Raw genomic sequence first — 19,746 nt, 5'->3', positions numbered from 1 at the left:
AATAGGAATATTTATGCTGTAAAATACCAACATAATTTTAAACCACCATTTTCTAATTGCGGCTGATATATTCTTCATGTGTTTCTTGGCGGCTTCATGTGGAAAAGACACGGGGACCTCAAATAGTGTAGGATTTCATTAGAAAAAAGAAAAGCAGTATAGACTGCTGTATATATTGAGAAGTTTGCCAAGGCTCTGGGAAATCAGAGGAACAGATAGGTCAGCCTCCTTCCCCCAGGCTCCACCTCTATGAACTAAAACCAGGAACATTTGCTGCCTGGGACAGGACTACTTTATTGAAGAAAGCCGTATGTGCCTAGGTAAAAAAGAACAGTATGTGCTTAGGCTAAGCCAATCGCCCAAACTCATTTTCCATAAACAAGGCTCTGCTACGGAGACATAACTCTGTTTAATCCTGTCTGGATGACTTCATTTGCTAAGCACTCCAGAGCTTGCCATAGACCATGTGATTCACCCAGCTCCATTCACTCTGGAAAGCGGCTCTCCCTTTGACTCCGAAACAGCAGAAGAAGGTCATTTATCAAAGCAGCAGAAGAAATACTTGTCCCACTGGATCATGAATGCCCTAAAAGGTATATCGCTCTTCCAGGAAAAGCCTTTCCAAACCATTGTATTTCATTGATTTTTATACTTTTGCCTTTGTTTTAACATAACCTCAAAACCACTTCCAACATAGATTCACAGTTATTTAGTGATTCCAGCTACTGGATACAGTAGTGAAGAGTTTAATTTGGAATATAAAAGAAATCCATGCTTTGATTTCTTACTGATATTTTAGATGCATATTACATAACGGCTTCATGCAGCAAAAAAATTTTAATTAGGTTTTATGCACTTCTTTCTTTTTTTCTTTGCCCCTTTTCGGCACCCCCTTATTCACAGCATAAAATCTTTTTTCTCTTCCTTAAAAAATTATTTAAACTCTTCTGGAGTGAACGTAATGCTTGCTGACTTGGGGCAGAACTGCAGACCAAAGCTCTTGCACTGCAGCAAGTTTTCCCAAGCTCTATTCCTCAAGCCCTCTTGGAGTGCAGTGGGTTGGGGATGAGACTAGGAAGCAGTGACTTCTCCATCCTCCCTCCCCAGGTGACTGCTCTTGGCGCCCCCACTACACATCCGGTAGCAGAGCAGAACAAGCTGGATTTTGAGTGCTTTTATGCCTTGTGTCCTAACTCTCTGTGAGCTAGCCCTAGCACGCAGACAACACCTCAACTGAGAGGTCAGGACTGACTCCAGGGCAGTGCGGGTTTTGGCCTTGAAGGTGAGGCTTTCAAAGCTGCCAACGAATGCAGGGTGCCACATGGGTTTCTCAGGCTGAACTTCTTTCCACCATGTCCTTGAACTAGAAAAGCAGGCCAGGGAATAACAATCCCTTGAGTCTAGTTGAAAGATGCCAGCTTGCAGCATGGAAAATGCCTCGGTACTATTCCATCATGAATAGCGCTTCGCTGCACTGAGCAATCCATGCATAATCTCTTTCTTAAAATACAAAATGGATTGTAAATTGTGGGTCTGTTTTTATTTATTTTTACTGAACTAAGGAGTTTGGCTACATGATTATGAATAGGAACTGGGCAAATCATTAGAACTATTCAAGAGCAGGCTCCAGCAGTAATCAGAGGGCAGTGACTGTTGAAGTGAAAAGAAATCTGATCTGGAACATAATTGATGTGAAACTCAGAAAAATCTTCAAAGCCTGAATTTGTCATATCTTTGCTGTACAACAGAGTGTAGCACAGGGGGCCCAGAGCTGGAACAGAATAAGGTAGCTCAGAAATATCCACCACGGTGCTGCACCAAATATTGCTTTGGATGGCTTGACTGCGTTTTGCTAATATAAATTCATTCATGTTCACAGTTTACACCAAGAGGCCTAGAGCAAGTTTTCTGTTAGTCCTAATCCATCATCAGCTTCTTTTGACAGATCAGGAAACCAAAACAAATACCATGCCTTAAATCTGGAAAAACTTGTGATCTCTTCCACACAGGGATACTAAAGCCTAGACCGAAACAATTTGTTACTCTCACACTTGGACCACAAATTCCTGGAACTGAAAAACATTTTCCAATTAATATGTTGTCATAAGTGATACACTATCCTTAAAAATTTTAGTTTCAATATTTTTTTGAAAAAAAAAATCAACAAAACAAACCAACCCTAACAAACCACCACCAAAAAAAAGCCTTCCCAGAGCTGACTGGAGCGTGTGGATTTCTTGGCCAAGTTTCTCAGGAAGGGATAAGAATGGAGAGCAAATAGTGACATTGACTACTAGAAACAGCTGAAAAAACCCAAGACCCAGCATGTAAGGTACTTTATAAAATACCGAGATACGGTCAGCCAGTGCTAAGGAGGTCTTGTAATATAATCTATATCCATGATTATAGATACTGGGGGGGTCCAATTTTCTTATGAGTTGCACTATACTGTAGCTTACTCAAAAATTTTGTTGTTTCCCCTGCTGGCTTTGTATAAATATGGCTTTCAGAATGGTTTTAAGTTTTTTACGATCCCAACTATTGTCAGCTTTGTTGGTTTTTGTTTGTTTGTTTGTTTGTTTACTGATGCTCAGTTGAGCTGATCCCAAATTCTGGGACAGTGTCTCTTGCAGAGAGATCAGTATCTGCATTGCCTCCTTTTGTAGACTCGGCTTTTATTCCATTTGCTAATCTCACTGAGATTGCCTGTAAATCATTCCCATAGGGGCTGTTTTTCTCATTTTCTTCTTTTGTTTCTAGGGTATTTTACTGGCTGCCTTCCCCTAAGGAACAATTCCTGCAGTCAGGCCAAAGAGCTTCTTCAAGAGGGACTTATTTAAACGCCTCTAAAAATTGAAAGGAAGAAGACAAAATATTCAAAACTTGAAACTGTCTTACTCCACATAGAAATAAGGAAAGGGAACGAGCGGTGGAGATGCCTTAGGAACTAAGCAGCACCACCCACAGGGTCCTACTCAGCCTCACAGCGCACCAGCCCTGTGCCCTTGTGCAGGCTGGCATGGAAGGAAATACTTAGTTATTCACCTGCCAACTCTCCCTTGGTGTCGCTATAGCTAACTTACTTTCTTTTCGAATTTTACAATGGAGACATCAGTACCTTCAGACAGCATATATAGTCCAGTATCTCCGTAAAGCACCATGCTCTCTCACACACTAGAATTACATGCATATACACACACGTATAAATATGTATACCTGTACTGCATATATTTCTTTTGATGACAAATGCTGTCACCAAAATTATTAGAAAATGCTACAGCTTGGAATGAAAAATATCTTAAGTACTAAAATGTGAATTATGTACTGAATCGATCTCCTGTTACGTGAGGATCCAGAAGAGTTCCCCACCCACAGTGTCACAGGCTGGGTGTATTCTGTACAGAAAGATGTTTTTTAATCAGGATCTGCAGGTGAAAAAACCTAATAAAATCTGTTTGTCTTTTTCACGCCTCAAAAAATGAAATCTGTTAAAAAAATTAGTAACAGATGGAAAAATAAAAGTCCAGATTTTTGAAGCTAGTAAAAATAGTTACGATTCCCAGTTAACCCTGCATTTCAGTGGCAAGAGGTAACAGGCTTGCATAAGCATTTTGAAACTCCCAACCAAAAATGCAACAAACCAAATATGGGCTACAATCAAGCCATCATCACAAAATGGATATTAGAAAGAGAGGAGAGATAAATAGTTTATCTTGCTACTCAGATGAATAACAAGAAAAAATCTGAATAATAAATATGCAGATGAATGTGCATAAATCAGTCCCATTCCTGAGTGGAGTTCTTCAGAGCAACTTAATAGGAGTCACTTAGTCGGACCTTAAAGGGCTTGGTTTATCCCCCAATTAACACTCCCAAATATGTTGTCCAAAATCCAAATTTTAAGAACTTGGCCTACTTTATAGGTTAGCTCAGTTCTCTCATCCAGCTTCTCTTACTGCTTGGATAAGAAAAAGAAAGCAAAAGTCACTTTTTGGGCTAATGATAGGCCTTTAGGACAAAGAGGGAAAGACCTGCAACTTGATTAAAATTTACTAAAATTTACTAAAACCCCAGTGACAAATTTGGGTTATCTCTCTGCAACTCTTGAGAGTCTACCACGAATCAGCCCACTTAAAATATCACGCTATACATCTCGCTCCTTGCTGCTGCCATGACATTTTGATTTTAAGAAGAATAATGTCACCCCATGTCAGCTAGGTTTGCTTGGTAATTTCTTTTTTCTTTTTGGTCTGTGTGTCTTTCATGTTCCCAGTGTCTTGCTGATGGAAACTCTTGTACTTTTGCCTTTTCCCCTAATATTTCCTGTAATTCTCTTTTTTAAATGACAGTTGATGTTGCAAAATAAACGAGAAAAGGATATACTGTAAATACCACGTTTCGGTTAAAATCATGTGCCTGGGAAGAGCTAAGACCATTTCATATGAAAAGTGAAACTGTCCCAGTCCCACAGCTGGACTGAACATTGATGAGAAACAGAGCTCTTAGCAAGTGCTGGGGTAAGACGAGGTGCAGTCCCTAGATATTTTCCTAGATAACTAGACTGGACAACATTGTAAACCAGAGACCCCTCTATCCCTACCTCTCCAGTTTGCTTCCTTCATCTAAAATGAATCTGTATTGCCCATGACATGGGGCTTTTATCAAAAGGATTGAGCAGAGACAGGGTGGGCATCCTGTTATGGCAGGGTGTGGTTTTTCTGTAGTTGAAAAGACTCATCCCTCCATTGTATTTACAGGAAAAGAAAATCAATCTTTTGAGCGTGTCCTCATCCTAACCCAGTTGCTGCACACACAGAGATAAGAACAAAATCCAAACTCCCCTCCTCCCCTAGGTTTCATCTAATTGACTGTAAACCTCTAGATCTGCCATGTACTCTGACACTGAGATTATTACTTGTAGTCTGGGGAGAGAATCTTCAAGGAAGCAAAATCTTTATAAAATCATGGATAAATTTAGATCAAAGTATTATAACAGATTTAAAACCAGGCATCTGAAATAGGTAATAGTAGAAATCTATTCAGCTCCTAGGCATTATTGAAGGTCAGTAAGTTAAAAAAAAAAACAAATCAAAACTCTACAGTAAGTTTTATTCTAACTCTAAACAATCTTTATTAGGAACATGAAAAGCCATATCATCTCCAAAGCTGCTCCTCTCTCTCAGCTTTGACACAGGACTCATGCCCAGACCTTTCTGTTCCTGACTTTTGCTCAGCTTCCTGCTATAGATGTAGAGACTAGAGAGCCTGACAGCAAAGGGGAGGGGGCAAGGAACGTGCGCTGCGGGTATTAAGCTGCAAGGGGGTATTAAAGCTGCGGTCCAGATTCAGCCTCTGGCGAAGGGAGATACCTAATGAATAAACTGGATGTACAAGTGCTCTGGGGGAGAGGAGCACTCCCCAGTCCCAGCCCCCTAGAAAATTTTCCAATTTTTTAGTGCTAACCACAATTGACAAACTGATCCCAGTTTGTCCATGCACTTCACCTCCAAAGCTCCTTTCTCCAGCACCACCAGACTTCCTCCTCTTCACGTGTTACCCCAGATGACCCAAGGAGAGGAATCGCATTCTCAGCACCAGCTGGGGCAAGGAGGAGCGAAGGACTCCTCCACAGGTGTCAGGGTTTTTTGCCATGCCCCCTGCAGCATGGGCTCCACCAAAGGGTTGGTGCACACCAAGAGACATATATGGCTCAGCAGCCACCACGCCGGGCTGTGTCCCTGCAGAGTGCCACTCAGATTTGAAAAAGCAGCTTGATTTCTAGACTCCCATGTGACTTGCTCCCCCTTTCTGTCATGGGGCCCCAAATTGCACAGATGTAGAGAGAAACCGAAACCAGATAAATATGGAAAGAGCAGTATGATTCTTACTCTACAGAAGTTGTAAGAATACACGTCTCCTGGTCTGTCATACAGCCACCACAACACAGGGCTTAACAGAGCTCCTCATTGACAAATTTTCCTATCTTTAGGCTTGTTATTTTAGGGTACTAAAAATAGTTTCAATGCTAAAAATAAGTTTTAAAGTGTTCTTAGCTTATTCTTAATACTTAAAAAGTTATTTGAGCAATTTTTTTTTTAACAGATGAGGAAATCAAAGAGAGTGATACCATTTAGGTATTTTTCTCAAAATGCTAGAAGAATTATGGGGAAAGCTCTTACATGAACTATGTAGTGGAAGGTGCACCAATGGAATAAAGCAGATAGATATGACCGTTTTTGACAGGATATTTTGAAAAAAAGTTTTATCATGATTTTTCTCCTAATCTTTTTTTTTTTTTTAAGAAAGTAAAGTAATGCCTTTTTTTTGTATGCCCCCCTCCTTTTTCCTTTCCGCAATGAATGATTTTGACCAAAATATGCTTTTCCCATGAAAAAAATTCCTTTGGTCAAAAACCCATTTTTGCTTTTGCTGAAAAAATGTTTCACAAACACCCGCAGAATAGCTCCAGTCAAGAATTTGGTTTCACTCTTACAGTTAATGCTACCGCATTATTTCCCCTCACACGTAGTGAGTGCAACCATTAACAGTGTGGTTATGGTATATGGAAGATAGAGTTTCATACTGTTCCACACAGCAGTGTTCCTTACCAGAACTTCACTACCCAGAATATTAAAAATTAAGGCATGATAAGAAATACCCAGGTAAATGCTACAGAGCCAGAGAACAAAGCTGGGAGGACTTTTTTTCCTGAGGCGCTGCGCAGATGGAGGACAGGCAACGTGCTTGGCAGAAATGAAGTGGTCACATTTTTTAAAGTGTGGGAGGAAGCTTAAGTGAAGGTACACAGCCAAAATGGGGATGAGAAGATGGAGGGAGTTGTCCTGGGGAACAAACACGCCTGAAAGCTTTTAGCAGCACTGCCTGACTTGCAAACTCAGCAGCCCGCTGGATAGCCCATCTATAGTGCATTTAATAGCACTGGTGTATACATTAGTGACAGCCCCTGGAATACAACCCTTTTTCTGCTTGGCTATCATGTTAAGCCACCGGATGGACATGTTTGCATAGAAACATTAAAATACAGCATTGAAAACATGCAGTATTTACCAGGAACTGTCAACTCTCTATCTCCTACAGCCATTTTGCTTCCTCACACATAAATATATTTACATCATTTTCAAAATGCATATTATTAAGCTGACTGTTATGGCTCCTCTAGAGTGGTTACCGTCTATTATGTAAACATATCACTGCTACAATTTATAACACTCCTGTTATTTACCCAACAGAATGTGTAACTGTTCCAAGTGAGCCATTACCGTCTGCCACGTAAAGTAAATCCATCTTTAGCTGCTTTTGCAAGCATGAGTTATAACGACACTTAACGTTTCAATAGTGCCATACACGTTGGAAGATCTCAGTGTGCCTTATAAACATTAATGAATGAATTTAGATTTAAAAGCAGTCCCATGCAGCAAGAATTAGAGCTAAACCAGTAATTCACAATCAGGTCCCGATTCAGGAAGAGGCTTAATCACGGGCCCCGACTTCAACGCGGCTGCTTATGTGTCGCAAGCTTCACACGTGCCCGAGTTCCCAGGTGCCTAGGAATCTGCGGGGTCCCCAGCATTCATTTTTCATCTCTTTCTGTTTGCAGAACATGATCAGCTTACAATCTTAACACAGGAGGTCTCTGCGCAAAGCGGTCTTAGTGCTGTAAGACATTTGGTTTGAATTTCATGCACGCATACACACACACTCTCTCCCAACCACACAGTGAGTTCATTCTTTTCAGGTTCCTTGTATTTTGTGCTAACTCTTCCCAGAAGAGCGTTTCACCCGTTAGTCAACCCGCTGCACGGTGTTCCTAGAAGCGCCTCGGGGGGAGGCAGACGCTAAAGCCAAGCAGCTGGGCAGCAAGGACGCAGCCTGCAGTCGGACATTTCTCCTTGCTGGGTGGAGGTTTGGAGTCTTGAAAGGTGTTAACAGAGAGAGGAGCTGCAGGTGTCCAGACCAGAATGTTAAAAACCCACACATGCCCAACTGCAGGACAGTGTGAGGACAGGGACGCAGTAGAGAATAATAAACAAAAATCACCTCTGGTTACTGATTTTTTTTCCATTTGGAATCCAAGCTTTTGGGTTTCTTAGATATGCCATGACCAAACAGTATTGTCCTGAACTTATTTTCTCATGACAGCTCATCTGGGAATAAGGGAAATGGAAATGAAATTTCATATTAACTTCATTAGGAACACAAATACAAAAAGTCAAATTGTCCTCTGAATTACACTGGCTGCAGAAACACTAAAAGCAATGGAATTGCAGTAGCACAAATAAGTAAGAAAATTATATATTTTTATTTGATTTAACTAAAAAGTCCAAAACTCTTGATAAAATGTCTTAATAAATACAGTCCCTGTAATAAATAGTAGTAAATTCATTTAAACAGGCTCATAAGAGACATCAATTTTTTAAGAATACTGTTGAGGTGTATCTATGCATGCTCCTGTAACTGTGAGGTGAGGTGGTATGACCTATGCTTGGTAGGGAGAAAGCATAGTAAAGTGAGTCAAGTCTTTGCACTTTAAGAAAGGGAAGAATTATCTAAGGTCTAAAATCTATTCAGGTTGCTAGTGATGAGTTATACTGGATTATATTTTGTTCTGACAAACTGTTTCTAAATTGCATCAAAAGTGTGTAAATGTTCTCTAGAGCATAAACGCTGTGCAACTGCTCTAAGGAGCAAACACCGTAACAAACCTGCTTTTGATCACAGACAAATTTTAGAACTGAAACCCTGGTACCAAAAGTGTTTTCAGAAGCAAATTCCTACACAATTTGGTGCACAGGTATCAGATGATTTTTTGTGTTTCCAAAGGTGCCAGACCGCTGAAAGTCTCCATGAACAACATTTCAGGATCATATGCATACGTATGCGCCTTCTTAGATGGTATGTGGAAGCCAGGTTGCACGTACGCAGTGCATCAAGGAAACACTGGTTGGAGAATTGATAGATGTGCTAAAATGTCTTGCAACAGCTTGACATTCTGTGGGCTGGCAAACCAACTGCAGGGGAAAACAACGCGTAGCAGGAAAACAACTCACAGGAAGGTTACAGTTAACCTCCCCCCCTACTTTATCATATCCTCTTCTGTTATTTACTGCTGCTTATAGCTTCCCATTCACCCTGCAATGATACGGGAAAATGCAATGTCTGGAAAATTGGTGGAAGTCACTCCCTTAGCACTTAATGAACCTGGTTCTTGTCTGGCAGCTGATCGACCTTGCTGCACCTCCATTTAAATCCATGGAGCTTAGTTTTGATTAACACTTGCGTAACTAAGGTGGGCATCATTTCCATAGTCTCTCACACCTGATATTTAATTTTCTTCAGTGACTGAGCAGGGACTTCCATGTAAGTAGCACTCCCTGCATCAAAAGCTGACTGCTAGGCTCTGCGAAGGTGATGACAAAATGCTCACTGCTTCTGATTTTTTTCCTAGTTTTCAAGGATATCTGAGCAATTTAGAATGGACAAGACAAGCGCAGAGCCTTACAGTACAAAGAGACACTGACGTGACAGATGAAGATGAATGATACACTCATAAAAACAGAGAACTTTGACTATCCCTTCTTCTGTAGATTTAATTTAAGCCAGATCCTTCAATATTGTATGGATGTGGTTTATATTAAAGAGTTTGAGAACAATCCCTAAGCAGTGAATCGAACACTTTATCATTCAAAAACGTAATACAAAAGTAAGTTAAAAAATACAAGATATGAAAGACCTGGGAAAAAAATTAATGGTCATGCTCTTATAGCTCCTAATGATAAATGATGTCTCACATGTAGATTGAAAATCGCTTGCCTTTTGCTTATGATGAGCTTTTCCATTTTAGATTACCGAAATAGAAAAAGAGGACTTGAAATATTTCTAATTACAGGGAAAATCTGAACCGGAAAATCTATCTCATTTCTTTACGTGCCTCTTATTGGTTTTCTGAGAGACACATAAAGTGCCAATTTGAAATCCAGCAGATGTGGATGGATTCCGGCTCCCTCCAGATAGCAGAGGTTTGTATGCAGCTGGGCCCTGTGTATTAGCAAACATGGTTATTTGAAACATAAATGTATGGGTCCTTTGTACTATCTCTCTGAGTACAGCAAAAGACATAAGAAAGGTCTACATTTGATCTTTCAGCATGAAAGGTACTGTGGGACCAGGCGAAGGAGCCTCCCCCATCAGCACAGGTTGTGGGAATGACCCTTTTCCAGCTCTTCTCTCAGCTCCCACTGTAATGGCACTCCTCTAAAACAGGAACAAAAGACAGGCAAAGTAGGGAATGCTAAAACTGTATTTTCTTTCTCACGGCCCATTAACAAAACATACTTTAGAGAGGTCTCAATTTACACTGGGAGCCAGGCCGACCTAAGAGCGCAAAAATACAGGAAAATCAAAGAGGTGGTTTAAAATCTCTCCCTTTCCCCAGCTTCCACACTAACCACAGTGACTGCAATCAAAGAACACAGTTTATGCCACTGCCAGCAAAGATTTTGAAGTTAGAAATTCTGAACTTTTTCATTAGCCTTCTTTTGAGCAATAGTTTAATCAGATGACTTCCAAGGGGCCCTTCCCAATTAATTTTTTCTATGTTTCTGTGATGATTATGTAACAGTAGATCTACCAGTGAAAAGAATCAAGTGACATCAGCTTTTTGGAGCTTTTAATCCATCTTTTGTTTAGGAAACTAACTTAATGCATTTCAGGAAGTAAAGTTCAAATGAGAAGACACAGATCAGAATAACTTTCAAATGACCAGCTTCCAGAAAAGAGACCTCCTCTTACATATGTTCCCATAATAGTGAAGAGATTTACAGAGTCTATTTTCCTTCCTTTTGCAATTGTAAAACTGCAGACTTAACACTAAGGCATCCCTGAGTGGTGCCTTCCCTTTTCATTCTTTCCCAAATGCCTTACAGGCCACACAGCAGTGTGGCTGCTTCTTTCAGCCATGTGGCTTTGCAGCCTTCATTTGCAGCACTATTCCCCTCTTCAGAAACAAAGCATGTTTCTGGACGAGAAATTTCAAGGGCACGTCACATACACTGATGATATCTCATTCTGCTTTCCACATCTCTTTTGGGCACCGTCAGATTTGCCTCTTGACTACCTGTGACTGGCTTTTGATATCCTTCTGAAATGACTATGGTTGGCATTATTGCCCTCCAAATTCAGGGATTTAAGTGAGGGCTCAGAATTAGGAGCATATTCACCACCTGTATTCAGTGAAGTCCTTCAACACCTTTGCAGACAGAGGCACACAGAATCTTAGGTGCAAAGTGTCAGAGAGTAAAGAAGCTGCAAGTTTAGACTTGATTATCCATTTGAAGAAAATGCAACGGAGCTAATAATTCCACGTGAATACTCAGATGCTTGCAACTAGATTTATTTGCATGTTTCATGGGACCAGAGCACTTGAAATTTAACAAGACTAGTACTGAGCATGTCAGTTGATAACTTTTTCTTCCATTTCTGTTGCTGCACAACTACTTGGTGTAACAAAATTAATATTTACCGGAATCTGGATTTCTTATTCCTACTAATCATACTTTGCCAGTATAAGGTGCAATTGTTTGTACTGAACCATGCACACACTAGCCTTCTAGTCTTGCTCACTTCAGCATACAACTGAATGTTTCTGCCAAGACTTTGCCTTTATCAGCATACATTACATCAACGTGCTTTGGATTTGTTGCCTGTAGTCTTAGCTTGAAAACATAGGTTGAGCTTCTATCAGCTCCATCTCTTTCCACACCAAATCCATTAGCATGAGTAAAGTGGCATGAGGTAATCACTAAAGATGAAATTTGCCCCAAACTGATAAACGGTCCAATCACTCTATTGAGCTGCATAGTATTTTTATATGACAGTTTTCGTTTTGGTTGAATGGAGATGACTGTAAGGAGAAGTGGCTTCCTGGCAAAATTTACAGCAAAGGCCAAAGAATAATGACTTCAAATTTGTAGAAGTGACTCCAGGTAAATTTATTCTTAGAAGCATCTATTTAATTATTGCAGTTACAGCCTTTTCAAAGGAAAAGAGAAATACAAATGTAGAGTAGAATAAGCAATGAGAAATGGCACCTTTATTTTGGGGAAAAACATCTGTTTCAAAATACCCAGATTAAGGTTTACCCAGAAATTACTTCTGTGGGCTTTGAGGCTCCTAGAAATTGGTTAGATGCAGAGCAGACTCTACTATCAGTACTGAAATGACTCACTCCCAGTTCTCATAAAGGCTGAAGGAAAGGGTCGTTTGAAGGGATCTGCAAGACTGCATTTTTCTCCACTAAAGGCTGCAGAGGCTTGTGGCTAGGTGGCAATGTGATCCGCATTGGACAGAGCGCCCCATACAGGGACTCTATAGAGGGGGTCTCCATACAGTCTGAGGAGCCACTGTTCCCCAGCTCACTTTAGGACCAGGCCACACCGTGGTAAATATTTTTGGGCACTTAAAGACCCCTCTCAAAGTGGACCGTTCCAGTCATATTTCCCTAGCCTTGAAAAGGAAGTTTATCTCATATCATTTTCTTTATAAACTAGAAGTGTAAATAAAGGGCTGATTCTGCAAAATACAAGCCTCCCTGTGCCCCACTGGTTCTGTCAGCATGGAAAACACTCACAGTTTTTTAGGCTTTAAATCAAATATAAATTGCTCCAGCCGTATTGCTTTTAGCACTAGGATCCCCAGGATTAAACTATTCAAACCTCCTGTGGAAAAAAAGATCCCCACTTTCCCCTCTTTATCAAAATTACCACAGAGGCGGGACTGTATAGCCACTGAGTCTGGCTCTGCTTTACAGCACATTTCCTAGAATGCTGCTTTGGCTGTATAAAGTGTTGATTACTGCCCCTCCAGGGCCCTTTGCAATATCGGGATAAACGCTTTGCATTTTATTTCTACCAAATGTAGAGAACTCTTTATAGATTGTACAATATAACTTTTTTTTTTTCCTTTTTAAATAAATAAATACATACATATGACAAGAAGAGAGGCATCATCCTGCAGGGATCCTGGCAACTGATTCTATATCCACTTTTTTTCCTTTAGTGGTTCTGAGAAAAACAAATCAATTAAGGTGGGATGGGGGAAAACCTAGGGTTTCACTTTGGGAAATGGGGCTCATCTCACATAACTTCAGCTATCTTGAAGAAAGGCAATCCAAAACAGTCGCGCAGGACTATTCATCCTCTCTTAAGAGAGGTGTGTTGAATTACTCTCAGGAGCTGCCTGCCTCTGTTCCTCTGTCTCCAGGCAGACCTAAGATAATTCATGTAGATTAAGGGACAAGACAAAAAATGGCTGAAGCTAAGACATAATTAATATGACCCATGTATTGAATGCCACTTCTTGCATGAGAGAAAAAAATGTAAATTCCAGTGAGTAAATGACAGGCTCGATTTTCCTTTTAACGCACGATACAGTTTCAAGCAGCTTTTTACACCCACTGTTTCCAATCTGGGAATTTAAATCATAAATTCTTGCTTCCTTGCTTGCCTAATAGATTTTGTTCTTATTTACAAATTGAAAATTCTCATGCTTGGTCCTAATATTTTGTAAACATAAAGGCATTATCATGGATATGAACAGACACCAGAGGACCTGTCTTCAGGCAGGAAGGAAAATGAAGCTCTACAGGGCCGAGGGCATGTGGCCTAGCAACTGAGACAAGGAGAAAGAGAAGGTGGCAATCTTAAAGATGCCTGCTGATAAATGCTTTTGTGACCCTGTTAAGCGATCATATTCACTCTGGAATCAGATTTGTGCAAGTACAAATCTAGGAAAAATGCCAAACAAAAATTATTTCACGTTGAGGAACTGTTTCTCATGCAGAATACTAAAAAAATTAAAGTACCCCTCCCCCGGCTTTCTATTTTTATTTCTCTGGCATTCTTACAGAAAACACTACAATACAATAGTAGTGGCGCTTTTGTAGCCACGATGGCTAAGAATTATTAGTTAGCATGAGCCTGCCTGCTGCTTCTTCCTCAGACCAGAAGAAAGGTTTGCATGTGTGAAGACTTGTCTGTGTTCTCCAAGTGTTTCAGCTGGTCTAATGCAAACTACAGTCTCTCCCTTCAAGCTTGTAGTTGCTTCAAAGAGAACACACAGACACCTTTAGTATCAGAGGTTACTGAACAAGACCAGGATCAATGCTTCCCTGCAACAAAGGCCTAGCAAGAATTGAATGCAGGTTTCAATCTAGAAAGCAAAAAGGCAGAAGAAGCGCCGGGGTAACACAACAGCAAGCATGGAATGTGAAGAGGACTTTGGGAATAACTCCCGACACCTGCAGCCTCACTAGCAGCCAGATATTCAGCTCTCTGCAAAAATGACTCATACTAATTTGAAAGTGTAGAGGAAAAGCTTTGGCAGCACAGGGAGAGAGGCAGCTCTCCTTCCATGGAACCAAACGGTCATTGTTTAGAAAACAGCATATTTGATGTCATTTTAATTTCACCAGGATCATTTCCCAAGATTGAGAAAGGAAAGAAACGGTGAGTGATCAGCTAATCAGCAGTCCCCTGCTAACAAGCACTATTGAAGAGCTAAAGCGTCACTCACTGATAAACAGATCAGGGAATCACAGAATTTTTCAGAGTTGGAAGGGACCTCTAGAGATCATCTAGTCCAACTCCCCTGCTAGAGCAGGATTGCCTAGAGCACATTACTCAGGACTGCTTTCAGGCGGGTCTTGAAAGTCTCCAGAGAAGGGGACTCCACAGCCTCCCTGGGCAGCCTGTTCCAGTGCTCTGTCACCCTCACCGTAAAGAAGTTTTTTCTCATATTTGATCAGAACTTCCTATGTTCCAGCTTGTGCCCGTTACCCCTCGTCCTGTTACTGGGAACCACTGAGAAGCGTCTGGCTCCATCTTCCTTAAACCCACCCTTTAGATACTTGTAAACGTTAATAAGGTCCCCTCAGCCTTCTCTTCTCCAGGCTAAAGAGTCCCAGCTCTCTCAGCCTTTCCTCATAAGGGAGATGCTCCAATCCCTTCATCACCTTTGTTGCCCTGTGCTGGACTCTCTCCAGTAGTTACCTGTCTCTTGAACTGGGGAGCCCAGAACTGGACACAGTATTGCAGCTGTGGCCTCAACAGTGCAGAGTAGAGGGGGAGAATGACCTCCCTTGACGTGCTTGGACACACTCTTCCCTATGCAGCCCAGAATTCTGTTGGCCGCCTTGGCGACAAGGGCACATTGCTGGCTCATGGATAATTTACTGTCTACCAAGACCCCCAGATCCTTTTCTTCAGAGCTGCTTTCCAGCAGGTCCACCCCTAGCCTATACTGGTGCCTGACATTCTTCCTCCCCAGGTGCGGGACCCTACACTTGCTTTTGTTGAACCTCATTAGGTTCTTCTCTGCCCAGCTCTCCAGCCTGTCTAGGTCATGCTGGATGGCAGCACGGCCCTCTGGGATGTCAGCCACCCCACCCAGTTTGGTATCATCAGCGAACTTGCTGAGCATACACTCTGTCCCCTTGTCCAGGTCGTTGATGAATATGTTAAACAACACTGGTCCAAGTATTGACCCCTGGGAGACACCACTGATTACAGGCCTCCAACTCGACCCTGCTCCATTAATCACAACCCTCTGAGTCCTGTCACTCAGACAGCTCTCAATCCACCTCACTGTCCCCTCGTCTAGTCCACACTTCCTCAGTTTCCTAATGAGGATGTTATGGGGGACAGTGTCAAAAGCCTTGCTGAAGTCAAGGTAGATGACATCTGCTGCTCTGCCCTCATCTAGCCAACCAGCTATACCATCATAGAATAGATAATAATAGATAATTTCAGATTTGTTAAAAAGCTCTAGCTATTCCAAGTCATTTATGAGAGGAAAAGGTGACAAAGGGATGATGGGGAGGGGGTGGCAGAGGTGAGATTTCAGAGATGCTCTGCTTTTTCCCAAAATTCTTTTCCATAATTTCTGAGAGCAATGCTATTTCTTAATAGATGTGACGGTTGAAAAATCCCGATGTGAGAACAGCACATGTGGGCAAGGTTTGTCAGTACAGATGACTGCATCCAAAACTCACACCTCTTATGATTTGCTGGCAAGTTTGCATCCCTGTGTTCTTTATAGCTAGAACTTATTGTGACTTCGGCTGCCGAGGCACACTCTGCTGTTCCCAAATAAAAATAAAATGACATCACAGAAAACGGACACTTTAGATTGCCTCCAGCTATTCTATCTAGCTCCCATTGCTCCTAAGGCTGCAATGCTGTGGCCTCTAGCAAGGATATTCCTGAGCATTAAAAAAAAAAAAAAAAAAAAAATTCAAGCTTCCCATGTAAGTGAAAAGTTCCCAAATATTTTGTTTCCAAATAGCTAGAATGACTGATTTTTTAAAAGTGTTGAAGAAACAAACTGGAGACCATGACAGACTCTTGCTTAATGCCCAGCTCCTATGGTAACAACAGGGAGCCAGAAACTGCAAAGCCCCAAGAGTCCACGGGTGAGGCAGCAGACTGGGACTGTGCAAATCAGCGTTCCAGCTCACTGTCAAAGGTGTCCAGAGTAAGGTTTTTACACAGAGCAGGCTTTTTATTTAGCTTATTTAAGTCCTGCTTTCCACACAAGCCACCATTAAAAACCAGAAAACTTCATCTCAAACTTTTTTTCTCCCAAATATGGAAGGAAGACTGCGCTGGGCAGAATGAAATGTTGGAGTTTGAGAATTTGTGGTGTTTTTTGTTTTTTTTTTTTAAATTTTAAAATTAGGTCAATTCCAGAAATAAACGTATTGACTCACTGACTCTCACTGAAAGTCTCTGTAAATTACTTGTGTATGGAGATAAATAGCTATTTTTTCAGGAAAAAAAAAAAAGCAGTTTATATCTGGAAAATTTCAACAGTGTCTATATGAAAGCCTTGAGAGAGTCCCCCAGCCTGAGCTTTCAGCTGCACAACAGTGGGCCAAAATCCAAGTGGACGAAAGGCTCTTTGGGCTATTGGCCTCCAAATGCCTGTGAGAGTTCCTGACAGCCATAAAAACCCATAGAAGTCCAATAGTGCTGAAGAAGTGACTGTTGCTGCAGTCTACAACCTCCTGCCAGGCAAACAATCATGAAATGATGAAAATCACCTTATGGTTTGCTGTCAGTTTGCTAAAACTGACAGAGCTCCGCAAATCGTTCCGGATGTGATAAGTCACCATTTTCTGACAAAAAAAAAAAAAAAAAAAGTGGTTTGACTGGAGAACATCCAACCCATTCTATTCTTGGGATGGCTAGAAATTCCATCCTACTAGACTTCCTCTTGTTCTTTGACCTATGACAAAACGCGGCCATAGCTAATGGAGCCCAGAGCAGGATGCTTCAGTCAGTTGGGCCTCCAAGCACATTTCCCACGAGTATCTCATTTCAAGGAGTACCGCTAGTTTCAAGCTAAAAGCACCTTCAGCACTGCCACACAAATGTGCTATGCCTTTCACTGAGACTGCCAAAAAGCTTTCCCCTCAGAAACAGTGTTAAAAGAGCAGAGGTAACAGGAAGACCAGTTTATATTAAGAGAATTCTTCCAAGTGCAATCCAATTTTCAGAATGACTGTTTTTTTTAAAACATCCCTAATTTTTTCTATGATTGAATTTTGGCAGATGGAGAGGCATGTATCAGAGTTTTACAGTAAACTGGAAGAAAGTTAATGATCCCCTGAAAATCCGGTATGTCCCACAATATGAGTCTGACTAGCCTACCTACAAGCAACACTGTTTTCTACCTTTGTTAGTAAGGTACCTACCCTCATGTGACTCGTTAAGTGCCGTTCTTCTCTGTCCATCCAGTTCCCAATAATACGCTCAAGCAAGCATGGCAGAGTGACAGCAGTCTCAGAGACATTAAATCCTAGCAGTTCCATGAAGGCTGGGTAGAGTCAGGCTATCAGTGCCTCCCATGAGGGAAAAAGGCGCAGTGTTTATTAGATACCAGAAAGTCCGTGATATCAAAAGCCCCTCTAAGTGACCCCACTGTTGGTAAGGCTTGAGCAAGACCTTGCATCTTAGTCTGTGAAGTCAATCACCAAATAAATTCACAGGAAAGTAAGTTCCCTTCCCTTTGATGCTTACAGAAAAACTGGATTTTTCTAATAGAAGAAAGCAAGACAACATTATTAGGAGCTTTAATTATTTTTCCCAACTTCTAGCAGACCAGTCTTGGTCATTTGCTGCTTCTTTTTTAGTGCAAGGATCAATGCAATTAGGAGTTTGCCAGTTTTGGATAAGTTATAGACTTGGAGTCAATCTGGCTGTGATAGTCTGCGTGAGACAAGGTGAAAACAGCTTGCACAGGCAAAAATTAGGCTATCTTTTAACAACTCTATCAGTCAGTCTAACAAGATGTCTAACACCTCCATACAGAGAACATTTCATCAGTCTTTATATTGGCATAGCTTGCAATGATTTTGAAGGAAGCTTTGTAAAAACAATAGATGCCAGAACAACTGTAGGATTTCGCGTGAACAGCAATATTGTCACCAGTGTTGACTCTGGTTTTGGTCAAATGAAAAATTATATGAAAAATTAACATTTTGTCATTTTTTGAAAGATCATTGACGCCAAGTCCGCTTCATATTTGAGATGATGTGATGGACATGCTCATACATTGCACAAAGGAGAAAAAGGGAAACCTGGAACCTCCTGCAGCAAGAGGCGGCCCAGAGTGGATATTGAAAAGACCGTTATGATTTAAATCATTTTATCTAATTTGGAGAGCAGAATGTTTGAATTGCTAAACATTAAGAAAGAAAGCAAACCATTCCAAGATCCTTAAGCGAATTATTGACACACAGTGTAAAATCTGCAAGGACTCAGCAGCAGTGTAAATTTGCATTTCCATAGTCATCCCTGCTGAGATGATCTCAGATGAAACAGTGGGATCCACATATGTAATTTAGTGCAGGAACTATTCAAGCCTGCTCTAGCGAAACGTAAAGTATATTCAATTATTTTTATGCATCCTTATTTGCCAAATGCTGATGTTCCTTAAAAAAAATCCTAACCAATTTAGCTTCATTCCTGTCAGGAAATTAGTATGAAATGGCAACCAGCTTTTTTTAGGAAGTGTTGTCTTGACTGTTCTGATGTGTTTAGCAGGATGATGCAGGGCAACAGATGTTGTTAGGGCCAAAGCAAGGAGAAAAAAGTAACAAAATGACGCCTCTGACCTTATGGTCTTGTTTAAATCCATCCTTGTTTAGCAGAACATTTAAACACCTGCCTTGCTGACTCCAGGGCCAATGAGTATCCACGGCGTATCTAGTACTTGCATACGCATCTCTCTTTTATGATGTCCAATTGCCTCTGAATTATTCACTTCACAATACACTTGACAGTGATTCATTCTGTCATGGAAGTGTGTAAGCTTCCCCTTCTTGTGGTTTCCACCTATGGGTGGGCCCATTGCCTTGGCCAAGGGGTCCAGAGTAGTTCATGTTGTCACTGCTTTTGCCCAGCCACACCCAGCACCAGCCAGTCAATTCCACACTGCACACCACTTCGTGCAAACCCTGGCTCCACAGCTCTCCCATACACCTCCATTTTGCCTCTGTCAAAGGCACTTCTAGCACGTGGTTCATGCCATGCATACTACTTGTCTGTCCCATGCTCGATGCGGCAGTTCCCTCCTTGGACCTTAGTACAGATCGCATTTAGTTTCAAGGCTGTTTTTAAATGGCTCTAGACAAAGCCACTCCACAATCCTGCAGGTGACCAACACCAG

Source organism: Chroicocephalus ridibundus, chromosome 2 (assembly GCF_963924245.1).
Source record: "Chroicocephalus ridibundus chromosome 2, bChrRid1.1, whole genome shotgun sequence".
In the NCBI taxonomy this organism is placed as follows: domain Eukaryota; kingdom Metazoa; phylum Chordata; class Aves; order Charadriiformes; family Laridae; genus Chroicocephalus; species Chroicocephalus ridibundus.
This window is presented reverse-complemented; position numbering follows the sequence as displayed.